Source organism: Eriocheir sinensis, unplaced genomic scaffold (assembly GCF_024679095.1).
Source record: "Eriocheir sinensis breed Jianghai 21 unplaced genomic scaffold, ASM2467909v1 Scaffold1377, whole genome shotgun sequence".
Classification (NCBI taxonomy): Eukaryota; Metazoa; Arthropoda; class Malacostraca; order Decapoda; family Varunidae; genus Eriocheir; species Eriocheir sinensis.
Window position 1 is genome coordinate 20,001 of NW_026110714.1, and position 14,128 is coordinate 34,128.

General features: G+C 40.5%; 1 long non-coding RNA gene across 1 annotated transcript; it reads left to right on the forward strand.

The window, feature by feature from the left end:
• The first annotated feature begins 9,964 nt into the window (after positions 1 to 9,964).
• Positions 9,965 to 11,565, forward strand: LOC126989914 (uncharacterized). The gene is made up of 3 exons (XR_007743859.1): positions 9,965 to 10,034; positions 10,359 to 10,481; positions 11,277 to 11,565. It is a non-coding gene; the product is annotated as an uncharacterized LOC126989914 (long non-coding RNA).
• The last annotated feature ends 2,563 nt before the right edge of the window (positions 11,566 to 14,128 follow it).

Below are 14,128 nucleotides of genomic sequence, written 5' to 3' on the forward strand. Positions count from 1 at the left end.
AACCCAACCCAACCCAACCCAACCCAACCCAACCCAACCCAACCCAACCCAACCCCAACCCAACCCAACCTTCCGGGTCCCAACCCAACCCAACCCCAACCCAACCCAACCCAACCCAACCCAACCCAACCCAACCCAACCCAACCCAACCCAACCCAACCCAACCCAACCTAACCCAACCCAACCCAACCCAACCCAACCCAACCCAACCCAACCCAACCTAACCCAACCCAACCCCAACCCAACCCAACCCAACCCAACCCCAACCCAACCCAACCCAACCCAACCCAACCCAACCCAACCCAACCCAACCCAACCCAACCCAACCCAACCTTAACCAACCCAACCTAAACCCAACCCAACCCAACCCAACCTGGGAACCCAACCCCAACCCCAACCCAACCAACCCAACCCAACCCAACCTAAACCCAACCCCAACCTGAACCTAACCTTAACCCATCCCAACCCAACCCAACCCAACCCAACCTAACCCAACTCCAACCCAACCCAACCCAACCCAACCCAACCCAACCCAACCCAACCCAACCCAACCCAACCCAACCCAACCCAACCCAACCCAACCCAACCCAACCCAACCCAACCAACCCAACCCAACCCAACCCAACCCAACCCAACCCAACCCAACCCAACCCAACCCAACCCAACCTGAACCCAACCCAACCCAACCCAACCTAATCCCAACCCAACCCAACCCAACCTGGAAACCCCAACCCAACCCCAACCCAACCCAACCCAACCCAAATCCAACCCAACCCAACCCAACCTAACCCAACCCAACCCAACCCAACCCAACCCAACCCAACCTCAACCCAACCCAACCTCAACCCAAATCCCAACCTTGAACTTGAATCGAATCTAATTTAATTTGACTTGAATCATCCTAATCGAACGAATTGAACTCCAACCCAACCTAACCCAACCCAACCTAACCCAACCCAACCCAACCTGAACCTAACCTAACCTAACCCAACCTAAATTTAACCTAACCTAACCTGAACTCCAACCTGCAACCTAACCTAACCAACCCAATCCCAATCCCTAACCTAAATCCTAATCCGAACGTGGATCGCGTGGCTCGTATCGTTGTTAAACATACTTGAACTGGTAAAAGTAAGAATAATTAAGAGGTCTGACACTATCCCAGCATACATATCAACATACAGAAAGTTCCACCTCCCTCTTCGTATATTTGTTCGTTAAATTACTACCAAGAACTGAATAAAAAAAATGTCGACTGGAAGAACAACATCAACGACCAAACAAAAGCAACAACAAAGTAAAAACACTGCCAAGAACCGAACAAAAGTGGACCCCAAAGTGTTTCTTCCTAACGAAGAGGACTGAAGGAAAAACAACGAGGTGAAATTACTAGCAGAGGCGTCTTGATGATACCCTTGTATTATAATTTCGTTCTCCTTCAGGCCAAGCGCACGCACACTGACGTGGCAGCAGAACTAATCTGCCGTCTTGATAGTTCAGGACCCATAGTTTCAAACGTTTCACGGCCTTGGGATCGCCAAAGTCAAGAACCTCGTAGAAGTTGTCGGATTGCCACGGGTGTGTTCATATCTTCTGGCGGTAGTTTTGCAAGATTTCTACGCCATGACGAGTACTACGCTTGGGAAACCTGACGCATTATTTCTGTGGCCTTTAGAAAATTATCGTATCAAGAGCCTGAAGCGTGAGAGAATACGAGTCCAGGTGTTATAATTGCTTTTCCTTCAGGCAACGCACACACACACTTTGACGCTGGCGGCTGTAATTTTCTGCCGCGGGGAGGGTCCTGAAAACCCTGCGGTGTTGTAACGTATCGGTACAAGGGAAGGGCGGTACGCGGGTTCGGGGGACAATCTGATCAGAGAGGAAATGTGGGAAAGAAAAGTGATGATATAAACATGAGGAAAAATGTCCTGTAATTCTAAATTACAGTGCAAAGAAGGACGGACGAGACGCGGGCGGGGAGGGTGTTGTGACCGTCTGAGCAGGAGGAAAAGGGAGAGGTGGATGAAAAAGATGAATTAAATATACATGAGGAAAAATGTCCATAATTTGAATTCAGTGAAAGAGGGTGAGAGGGATCTGACTTCACAAAAAGAGAGAGAGAGAGAGAGAGAGAGAGAGAGAGAGAGAAGAGAGGAGAGGAGAGGAGAGGAGAGAGAGAGACAGAGAGAGAGAGAGAGAGAGAGAGAGAGAGAGAGAGAGAGAGAGAGAGAGAGAGAGAGAGAGAGAGAGAGAGAACCAACGTACCAAGACAAAACAGCTTTGATTAAAAGAAAAAGACCAAGTGAAATTTAAGATGAAAAGAAAATATGGAAAAACCAACGCTAAAATTAGAAAAGATTTAGGAAATAGAAGAATATTTGGAAGGGAAATCATTTGTAAAGTTTCATGAAATGTTTGAGAAAGAACCTCAGGAAAAACTTCTTGCATCAAACAAAAGAGGAAAGAAGGAATTATATGGACCTTTTAGGGGAAATATAATAAGATAAAGATAAATAACTCAAATTTAAAGGAAAGAGTGGATTTATATGAAGGGCCATTAATAAAATATGAAAATAATTACAAGAGAAAAGACTAACCTCAGCACATCAACACACACTCTCTCTCTCTTCTCTCTCTTCTCTCTCTCTCTCTCTCTCTCTCTCTACGCACATAACAATTTACGCATGTACACACACACACACAGGGACATAGGCAAAAATTGGTGTACAATCAGGGTGGTGGATGAGTGGAATAGGCTTTTTTTTTTTTTTTTTTTACAGCAAAGGAGACAGCTCAAGGTACAAAAAAGTAAACATTAATAAAAAGCCTGCTACTGGCTGCTCCTAAAAAGAATCCAAAGAGGTGGCTGAGATAAGATAGGCTGCGTTGCTGGGAGGAGAGGTAACTTGATACCCTCCTCTTGAAAGAGTTCAAGTCCGTAGGCAGGAGGAAATACAGATGAAGGAAGATTGTTCCAGAGTTTACTAGCGTGGAGGGGATGAAAGAGTGAAGATGGCCATTAACTCCCCTGCATAAGGGGTTTGGACAGCAGTAGGGATGCAGGGAGCATGAGTAGAAAGTCGAGTGCAGCGGGCCGGGAGGGGGAGGCATGCAGTTAGCAAGTCTAGAAGAGCAGTCAGCGTGGAAATATCGATAGAAGATAGAAAGAGGAGGCAACATTGGTGAAGTGGGAATTTAAGAGGTAGAAGACTATCAGTACATGAGGAGGAGAGCTGATGAGACGAAGAGCCTTTGCCTCCACTCTGTCCAGAAGAGTTGTGTGTGAGTGGAGCCCCCACACATGAGTCATGCAGAGCTAACACAATTGTTACATTTAAAATGGATTAGATAAATCTATGGACAGTTGATAGGTGTGGGAAGGGTTAGATACACGGAGCTACACGGGAGCTTAGGTAGACTAGAGGAGCCACCTAGCGGGCCCCTTGCAGACTCCTATGTTCTATGTTCACACACACACACACACACACACACACACACACACACACACACACACACACACACACACACACACAGACAAACACCACCACACTACTATTACTACTACTACTACTTAACTACTTAACTTAACTACCTTACTAATTAACTATGAACGGACAAAAAGGAGGAAACAAGGAATGGAGGGAGGGAGGAGGAGGAAGGGAGGGAGGAAGAGAAGGAAAGGAGGAGGAAGAGAGTAGGAGGGAGGAAAAGAGAGAGTGAAGAAGGTTGTCTGGCTATTTGCTATCTGGACGTAAAGAGAGAAGGAGGGCAATGTGTACGTGTGTGTGTGTGTGTGTGTGTGTGTGTGTGTGTGTGTGTGTGTGTGTGTGTGTGTGTTACCTGCGCTGATAGTCGTGTGAGGTAATTAAGATTTCAACACACCTGTCAGTATGAAGTTAATGAACAGTGCAATGATCTTTTTAGTGGTTTGAGGTAAAATTGAATCACCTGTCAGTCTTTTGTGTCATTAAGAACGTATTGATTGGTTTAGAGTCGTGTGAGGGAAGACGTAAGTAGTATAATTTTGCCAGTAGTAAGTATTGGAAACATTAAGGTAGGGGTGTAGTTTTTGTGACCCTGGTGGTAGTTTGACTCTTCTGTACTCGTGTGAATCCCAAGGAAAACACACATTTGACAAGGCTTTCCTAGGAGTTGTGGGCATTTCTGGGTAGTTTTGGTGACCCTGGTGGCAGTTTGACTCCTCTGTACTGTGAACCTAAGGAAACACACATTTGACAGGGCTGTAGGGATTTTTGGGCATTTCCTAGGTAGTTTTGTGACCCTATGGTGACAGCTTTGATTTCCTCTATACCGTGCAATAAGAAAACATATTGACATGCTTCCTTTAGTAGTAGTAATCATTTGTGCAGGATTAGTTTTGTGACCCTGGTAGTAGTTTGACCCTTCCTCTGTACTGTGAACCTAAAGGGGAAATACACATTTGACAAGATTCTCCTTTTAGGAGTCATGGGCATTTCCAGGGGTAGTGTTGTGAGCTCGGTGGTGGTAGTTTGTCTCTCCTCTACCTCGTGAACTTAAAAAAAATATATTTGACAAGGCTTTGTAGGATTTTGGGCATTTCCAGGGTAGTTTGAGACCCTGGTGGCAGTTTGTTCTTCTCTGTACTGTGAAACAAAAAGCACACATTAGACAAGGCTTTTCCTAGAGTTGTGGGCATTTAGGTATTGTGACCCTGGTGATAGTTTGACTCTCTGTACTGTGAACATAAGGAAACACACATTAGGGGACAAGGTTTTCGTAGGAGTTGTAAGGCATTTGGGTTGTGACCGACCTGGTGACAGTTTGACTTCCTTCTCTGTACTCGTGAAACAAAAGCACACATTAGGGGACAAGGCTTTCCTAGGAGCTGTGGCATTTCCAGAGGTAGTTTTGTGACTTGCAGGTTTGACTCCTCTGTACCGTGAACCTAAGGAAACACATTTGACAAGGCTTTCCTAGGAGTTAGGGCATTTCAGGGAGGTAGTTTTGTGACCCTGGTGGCAGTTTGACTCTCTGTACTGTGAACCTAAGGAAACACAATTTGACAAGGCTTTCGTAGGATTTGGGCATTTCCAGGGGTAGTTTTGTGACCCCAGGACAGCTTGATCTTTCCTCTATACCGTGCAATAAGAAAACACATTGACAAGGCTTCCTTGTAGTAGTAGTAAGCATTTAGGGGTAGTTTTGTGACCTGGTGGTAGTTTGACCTTCCTCTGTACTGTGAACCCTAAGAAATACACATTTGACAAGACTTTCCCTAGAGTCATGGGCATTTCCAGGGTAGTGTTGTGACCTCAGGTAGTTTGCCCCCTCCTCTGTACTGTGAACTAAAAAAAAATATATTTGACAATATTGTAGGGGATTTTGGGCATTTCCAGGTAGTTTGAGACCTGGTGACAGTTTGACTCTTCTCTGTACCGTGAAACAAAAAAGCACACATTAGACAAGGCTTTCCTAGGATTTGTGGGCATTTCCAGGGGTAGTTTTGTGACCCTGGTGGTAGTTTGACTCCTCTGTACCGTGAACATAAGGAAACACACATTAGACAAGGCTTCCGTAGGAGCTGTGGGCATCCCAGGGTAGTGTTGTGACCCTGGAGGAGTTTGACTCCTTCTCTGTACCGTGAAACAAAAAAGCACACATTAGACAAGGCTTTCCTAGGAGTTGTGGGCATTTCCAGAGGTAGTTTTGTGACCCTGGTGGCAGTTTGACTCCTCAGTACTCTGAACCTAAGGAAAAAAAAACATTTGACAAGACTTTCCTAGGAGTCATGGGCATTTCCAGGGTAGTGTTGTGACCTCGGTGGTAATGCAAGATGGCGCCACTATAAACACTGCCTGCGCCAGAACGGGCTGGGCCGACCATCAGGCCCCACCTGGAAGAAGCCTCGGGCCGGCCATCAGGCCCCACCAGGAAGATGCCTACCGGCGCAACAGGCAACGACGTAAAAAAAAAAAAAAAAAAAAAAAAAAAATTCCAGGGGTAGTGTTGTGACCACGGGGGTAGTTTGACCCCTCCTCTGTACCGTGAACCTAAAAAAGATATATTTGACAAGGCTTTCGTAGGAGTTGTGGGCATTTCCAGGGGTAGTTTTGTGACCCTAGTGGCAGTTTGACCCTTCCTCTGTACCGTCAACCGAAAAAAAAAAAATATTGACAAGGCTTTCGTAGGAGTCATGGGCATTTCCAGGGGTAGTTTTGTGACCCTGGTGGCAGTGTGACCCTTCCTCTGTACTTTGAGCCTAAAAAATCACTAACGAAAACCCGATTGGGCTCTATTTTGCCCTTTGGAAATAGTTCACTTGAGGGGAAAATAGTTACACGTGGTTCCCTTGTTCACGTGTATAGCCTGTGTTGATTAGGTGCGCGAGGCCTCAGTGCTCATCTCCGGGGTAATAATAGATAGTGGTTACCTTGTTCACGTGTATAGCTTGTGCTGATTAGGTGCGCGAGGCCTCAGTGCTCATCTCCGGGGTAATAATAGATAGTGGTTACCTTGCTCACGTGTATAGCCTGTGTTGATTAGGGGGAGTAGTCTAGAGGTGCGCGCGGCCTCAGTGCTCATCTCCGGGGTGAAAACAGATGCAGTGATAACTAGTGATGGGCGATAATTTTTCTTCAGTAATCGATTATTTCCATTACTACTGTGGCCTTTTTGATTACTCTCACCTTAGAATAGATTAAACAGTGATTTATTGGTAGTGTATCAGGTATTGTGTTGTGGTTTCTCTCTCTCTCTCTCTCTCTCTCTACCGTCTTCCAATTTCCCCTTCCTTGTTTCTTTCTTTTCTTCAGTTCTTTCTCTATGTTCCTACTTTCCTTTAATTTTCTTTCTTATTTCTTTCCTTTTCTTGTATTCCTCCTCCCTTGTTATCATTACCTTCAGCTTCCATGACCTGCTCCCCTTCTTCATCTCCCTTTTTAGTCTTGTTGTTCTTCATCTTGTTCTTGTTAGTCTTTCTCTTCCTTCTTTTCCATCTCCCCCTCTTGTTACTGCTCTTTCTCCTTCCTCACCACCATGACCACTACCGCTTCCTCCTCCTCCTCTTCCCTCTCATCCTCATCCTCCTCCTCCTCCTCCATGAATCAGCCTCCTCGTGTACCTGTCTGCCTGGGTCCTGTCCGCCACTTGTCCGCCCAGGAAAGTGGAATCGGATACTGCATGAGCGGCTTTCGACCTGCCTCGCATAAACGCCTCGATCCCTTTAGATGTGGGAGCTCTCAGCGCGTGTCTCCGGCGGGGGAGGTGATGCGCCGAGCTCGTGGGAGTGGAAGGTTGACTGGATGTTCTTATGGATATGACTTCGGAGGTGGAGAGGGAGAGAATGGGAGTGTTAGGTGGAAAATTTGTAATGGGGATAGAAATGGAGAGTGTCTAAGAGAATAAGAACATAAGAATAGAATATGAAGGTAAAATGAGATGATGTCGAAGGGAGGAGGGAAGGAATGAAGGTAGAATGAAAGGATGGGAAGGCGTTAGAGAGTGAGAGGACAGAGAAGGTGGCAGTGAGGTAGAGTAAGGAGGAGGAGAAGGAGCAGGAGGAGGCGATGGATGGGATTGAGAGAAGGTAAGGTGATATGCCACGCTTATTATGGTTAGAAAGTGTTATGAAGTGGCGTGAGTCTCCTTTGTTGAATAGGTAAATGTGGAACACCTCTGCCTTGCTCTCCGCATCTAAAGCGATCCAAGGTTTGTTTATAAAGAGGAACCACCGGCAAGGGAACATGACATGAGCTTGATTTATATCGTTGCTTAACATCCTCAACGTGGCATCTCTGCGTTGTTTTTTACGCTCATGAAGGCATATTATTAGTCTTGTGAATGAGATGTGGCTTTGATTTCAATTCTAGTTAGTTGTGGATCATATATGTTTCTTTCTGGGTAATTTAGTGTAAGCAAGGACTACGAAAAGTTTTAAATGGACGTTAGTTAGATTTATGGATATGTCGGGCGGTTAATAAGTACGTAACTTGTTCTGGAGAGCTACTTTTTTTTCTCATGAACTCTTTCTTTTTGGGTGTGGAAGAGAAACTTGTATTTTGTCCTATTTTCCAATTAATGCACTGCGGCCTTTATTGGGATAGCTTGATAACACAAACAAAGAGTTTAGCATTGGCCTTTAGAAAAAAAATGCATATGAAAACGTAGGAAATTATAATTGAGGTAAGTTAGATCAGACAGGGAGATTAAAAGGAGCCAGGAGGAGGAGGAAGAGGAGGAGGAGGAGATGGAAGAGATGAGTGGAGAGGTGAAGTCAAGGAGGAGCCAAGAGAAGGAGATTGTGTAGCACTGAAGGCGAGTCAGTTGGTCGGCCCCGGAGAGCAAGTAGTCCCGGGCACAACACGTCTTGACCCCTGACCCTCACGCCGCACCTTATGACTCTCGGCGCTGCCAAGGTAAAAGGAATACTATAAGGTAGTTTAGCGGGGGGGTGAGGGGGAGCCAGAAAACCTCTCCACCGCGCAAGTAGATGATGACGTCACCGAAAATATCGAGAGCAGGGTTCTGCGGGTCGAGAACTGTCAGTCACTCAAACACCAGTGTGTAGAGCGAAGCTCCGTTTTCTGATTAAAGGGGTAGCTAAGGCAGACAAATAACATAAAGATGCCAACAGTTTGTATAGTGCAGAAGTGCAATGCCGCAAGACGGAAAGGTGATAAAAATATTCATTTCTTTTCACTACCCAAAGAAAAAGATCTTAGAAAGAAATGGATTGAATTATGTGGCACACACAATAATCGGTCATCTGGATACGTATGCAGCCGTCATTTTGAAAGTAATGCATTTGAAAGAAACTTGAAATATGAGTTGTTTTGTTTGCCAGTGCCCCCAAGTCAAATTAAGTTCAAGAAAGGAGCAGTGCCTACACTTGGACTACCCACATTAACAAGTAAGTTGGTTCCTTTACTGTGTAACAAGTAAACTAGCATGAAGGTGGGGTGCTGTTTTGTAGGGTTCAGGCGTAATTGGTGCTATTTTTTGTTAATGTGTAGAATGCCATCATAAACTGATTTAATTAAAGAGTTAGTTATAAAGGTAACGAGGTAGTCCGTTGTTTATATAATACATATGTTCGGGCTCTATATTTAGATTATTGTATACATGCTTGGTCACCACATTATAGTCAGGATGTAAATATGTTAGGAGCAATTCAGAGGAGAGCAACTAGGATGATCCAAGCATTGAGACATCCAAGAGTAGGATGAGTTAAAGAGTTAAATAGATTTTCATTTGAGAGATGTCAAAGGGTAAATATATAGTTATATATATATATATATATATATATATATTTATATATATATATATATATATATATATATATATATATATATATATATATATATATATATATATAGATAGATAGATAGATAGATAGATAGATAGATAGATATATAGATATATACAAAACGTGTTTAAATAGTGACTATTTACATGTAAGTAGCTTCTTTACACTAGAACAGGAAAACAGGACTAGGAACCATGATAGCAACGTTAGGAAATAAGTAAAGTTAGGTCATGTCAACTTGAATTAGATTAGGTTAGATTAGGTTCCATACATAACACATTAGAAAGAAAAATCCATTTCACAAATTCACTATGCCTTTCATAAAGTTAACAAATACACACATTCCCTGTAACTTACACAAATGCACACCCACACAACTGACACATATACACATCCACACACATATATTATTTATTGATTAAATGTATGCAAATATTTTCCATTATTTAATAATATAAATATTTGCAAGCATGTGATATCAAACACATGTGTGTTTTCTATATATATATATATATATATATATATATATATATATATATATATATATATATATATATATATATATATATATATATATATATATACATATGTGTGTGTGTGTGTGTTTGTGTGTAGCAAAATAATAAAGTTGGCTAATGTATCCTATATATTACAGCTAGAGCCACACCTCCACAGGAAGAACCAGAGCATCACATCCAAGATGCTTTGACTGCACACACTGCTGGAGCTTCAAGTCAACTTATGAGTAAGTAGTAAGGGCTCTATAATATGGCCTTGATTTCTGGCTTCCCTTCCTATATGGAGGGAGATAGCCTTGGTGTGTGTGTGTTTGTGTGTGTGTGTGTGTGTGTGTGTGTGTGTGTGTGTGTGTGTGTGTGTGTGTGTGTGTGTGTGTGTGTGTGTGTGTGTGTGTGTGTGTGTATCTTCATTTATATGTTTCTGTGTTTAATAATATATTTATTTAATTCTGGCTAAATTATTTTTCATAATTCAATAATGTGATATCAAATGTTCATATCTGTCTTTCTAAAAGATAATACACATGGCTAATGTATCCCATATATCACAGCATGTGAGACAGTCATTGAGGTTCACCCTCAGCCACACCCTCCACAGGAAGAACTCCTACTAGAGCATCACATCCAAGATGCTTTGACTGCACACACCGCTGGACCTTCAAGTCAACCTAAGAGTAAGTAGTAAGCCCTTACATTGCTTGTGTGAAGAAATCTTCCTCAAGTTAAATAATAATGTAATAATACACTGGAAGACATGAGTGTTTGAGTGGGTGAGATGTTATGGGGGAGGATGTGTGTGGGAAACAGAGTAGCATGTGTGAAAAAAAAGAAATGGTGAGCAATAGTTGATTCTGTGCATGTATTAAAAAAAAAAAGTCAAAACATGTAATAGTAAATACAGAAGTCTACTTTTTTATATAAAATATAAATTAAGTATGAATATAGATTTTAACTATTTGCAATGAATCAATACTTAGATTCAAAACATTTGAAATATTTTATTATTCTTATAAAATTAATTTGCATGATTTGGTAATGTGATCAGTATTATTATTATTATTTTCTTTGCAGTTGTACATTTTACTCTATAGTATCTGGAAAATAGACATGCTCTGATTACTCTTATTATACATGAATAATAATTATTTAAATGCAGTTATGACTCATTCCTATATATATATATATATATATATATATATATATATATATATATATATATATATATATATATATATATATATATATATATATATATATAGATAGATAGATAGATAGATAGATAGATAGATAGATAGATAGATAGATAGATAGATGATAGATAGATAGATAGATATTGAAATCTTAGTAAATGTATTTATATTTCTTAATCAAAATATTTGTGAAACTACTTATGTATGTATCAAATCATATATTCATGCATTTTACCAGTAAATATAATACAATCAACTATTGTATCTTGAACATTACAGCTCCACCTGAAGAAGTTGGTGAAGTGTATCCAAGGCCACTCCTCCCACAGGAAGAACACCACTATCAAGAAACATGTACATCACCTGAACCCAAAAATAAGAAGATGCTGCAGTTCATTAAACGCATGTCATTCTACAACAAAGATCTTCACAAAGACTGACAAAAGTTACCAAAGAGAGAAATTATTATCGTGAAGAAATCAAGAAGTATCAGGAAATTATTAATAAATTACGGAATGAATTGGATAATGTCAGAGTTGAATGCCAGGAAAATGTTTCAAAAGCATTATCTAAAACATTTACAAAAAATCAAACAAAGTATTTTGTATCAAATAAAGCACATACTCAAGTGGGAGGAGGAAGACATTAGCAAAGCTTACTTACTTTACGATCCTTAAGCCCTAAGGCATACCGTTTCCTTAGAAACACTGGAACTTTCCACTGCCATCTCCTGCCACTATCAGTAAATGGGTATCAAAAGTTGTTGTGGAACCCGGAATTTTGTGTAATGTCATCCAACTTTTAGCTCACTATGCTCCAACAATGTGTGAATATGAGCGAATATGTGTTTTATCTTTTGATGAGTCTGCAGTTGCTCAAGCTTGGTCGTATGACTCTAAAAATGACAATATATATGAACCAAAACGGAGTGTGCAGTGTGCAATGCTTAGAGGGTTATTGAAGCCTTGGAAACAGCTGGTGTTTTACGATTTTGATTGTGATATGACTAAGAACATTTTAGATAACATTATTCATGAAGTTGAAACTGCAGGATTCATCGTTGCAGCAATTGTCAGTGACCTGGGGCCAAAGAATTTAGCTTTGTGGAAGCAGTTGAACATTAATGTAAATAACAGTTCTTTCCCAAACCCATTTGAATGTAAACGCCCAGTGTTCGTATTTGCTGACGTTCCCCACCTTATCAAACTTATCAGAAATAATCTATTAGACCATGGATTCACTCTGGATGGACAGTTAGAGCCAACGGTGACAAATAGCAGTATTAGAGAGTTAATAATAAGAAGTACACATGACCTAAAAACAATTCATCGTTTGTCATACAAACATATTGATGTACAGGGACCTAAAAGAATGAACGTTCGTTTAGCTGCCCAATTACTATCACAAAGTACAGCAAAATCTATTGAGTACTTTGGAAGGAAAGGTCTTCTAAAGAGCAAGGACTGGGAGGATACAAGTAATTGCATAAGTTTAGTTGATGCATGGTTTGATGTGTTTAATGCCAAAACACCTCATGGAGATAAAGGGTCTAGGGCTAGTTTTGGCATGCATTTGGAAAGTCAAACACACGTTCTAAACAAAATGTTACAAACTATCAGGAATATGAAAGTTGGTGGTAAAGACCGCATGTATCCATTTCAGAAAGGAGTAATTGTATCCTCTCAGTCTTTGTTGGGACTGTATGAATTCCTAAGGAATAAGTTTGGAGTCACCTATATTATAACATACAGATTAAATCAGGACTGCCTAGAACACATGTTTGGTTACTTGAGACAAATGGGAGCTTGTTATCAACACCCCTCTCCACTTCAGTTGACATACAGAATAAGATCGTTTCTTCTTGGCAGAAACTGTGAACTGGTAGGGAGCAACTACAATATCACAAAAGTAACTCAAGATAATTCTCTATCTGAGGGGCCACTTCCTGTGACAGAACATTGTGACTCTGATAGTGACACACCTGATATTGACACTCTTGAGTCAGAATTGATGATTTCAGCAATGCTTTTCTCCTCTGACTCACAATATGCTATCGAAAGCAAGGATGAAAGTAATGAGTTACATAATTTAGAAAAAGAGGAATTAGAAGAAAGTATGGAAACAGAGGGTTTAAGGTACGTAGGGGTTTTATTGCCTACAAATTTCCTAAATATTCATATCTTGGCACTAATGTAAACCCTGATGATAAGACATGGATTGGGAAAGTCTGTAGAAGAAAAGGAAAGTTGATGACACCATCAAATGATTTGTTTGAACAACTAAGATTAATGGAAAAATTATTTGAAATCTACCATGGCAAGAAATCACTAAAATCAGGAGGAAAGCCATCAAAAGTTAACTACACTAATATGCAAACGTGTAAATTTGCCTGAAGATGTTGTACACTACTTGTTAGGTGCAGAGTTTATTTTAGAATAAGAATTCTTAACAGAGAAATTGAAAGATTTAAGAAAATGAAATATAAACTCTCAAAACACATCAGATAATGAAAGAGCGCTTAAATACCTACATACATACATACATATATATATATATATATATATATATATATATATATATATATATATATATATATATATATATATATATATATATATATATATATATATATATATATATATATATATATATATTTATTTATTTATTTATTTATTTATTTATTTCATGTGTTTGAGGTGAGGGTAGTAATGAAGATATTTCATATGAATAATATTTAGAACGGTTAGGTGCCTCTTATTTTCCCCGTTGTTGATTATATGTCAATAAAATATACAGGTATAATATTTTGTGAGTGTGAGGGTGAAAAATTTTTAGCATACTTCACTATATTTGTATTAAGTGGCTTTAATACAAGTAATCATTTTGCCGTCCTCAATTTCTTATAATCCTCATTCTACATTTAAACCTAACAATGAAAAAATAGCTCTACAAATATTTTTTTCTCTCTCTCTCTCTCTCTCTCTCTCTCTCTCTCTCTCTCTCTCTCTCTCTCTCTCTCTCTCTCTCTCTCTCTCTCTCTCTCTCTCTCTCTCTCTCTCTCTCTCTCTCTCTCTCTCTCTCTCTCTCCCCACCTCTGGATTTCCTATGACGTCACGGTGGAGGTGCGCGGA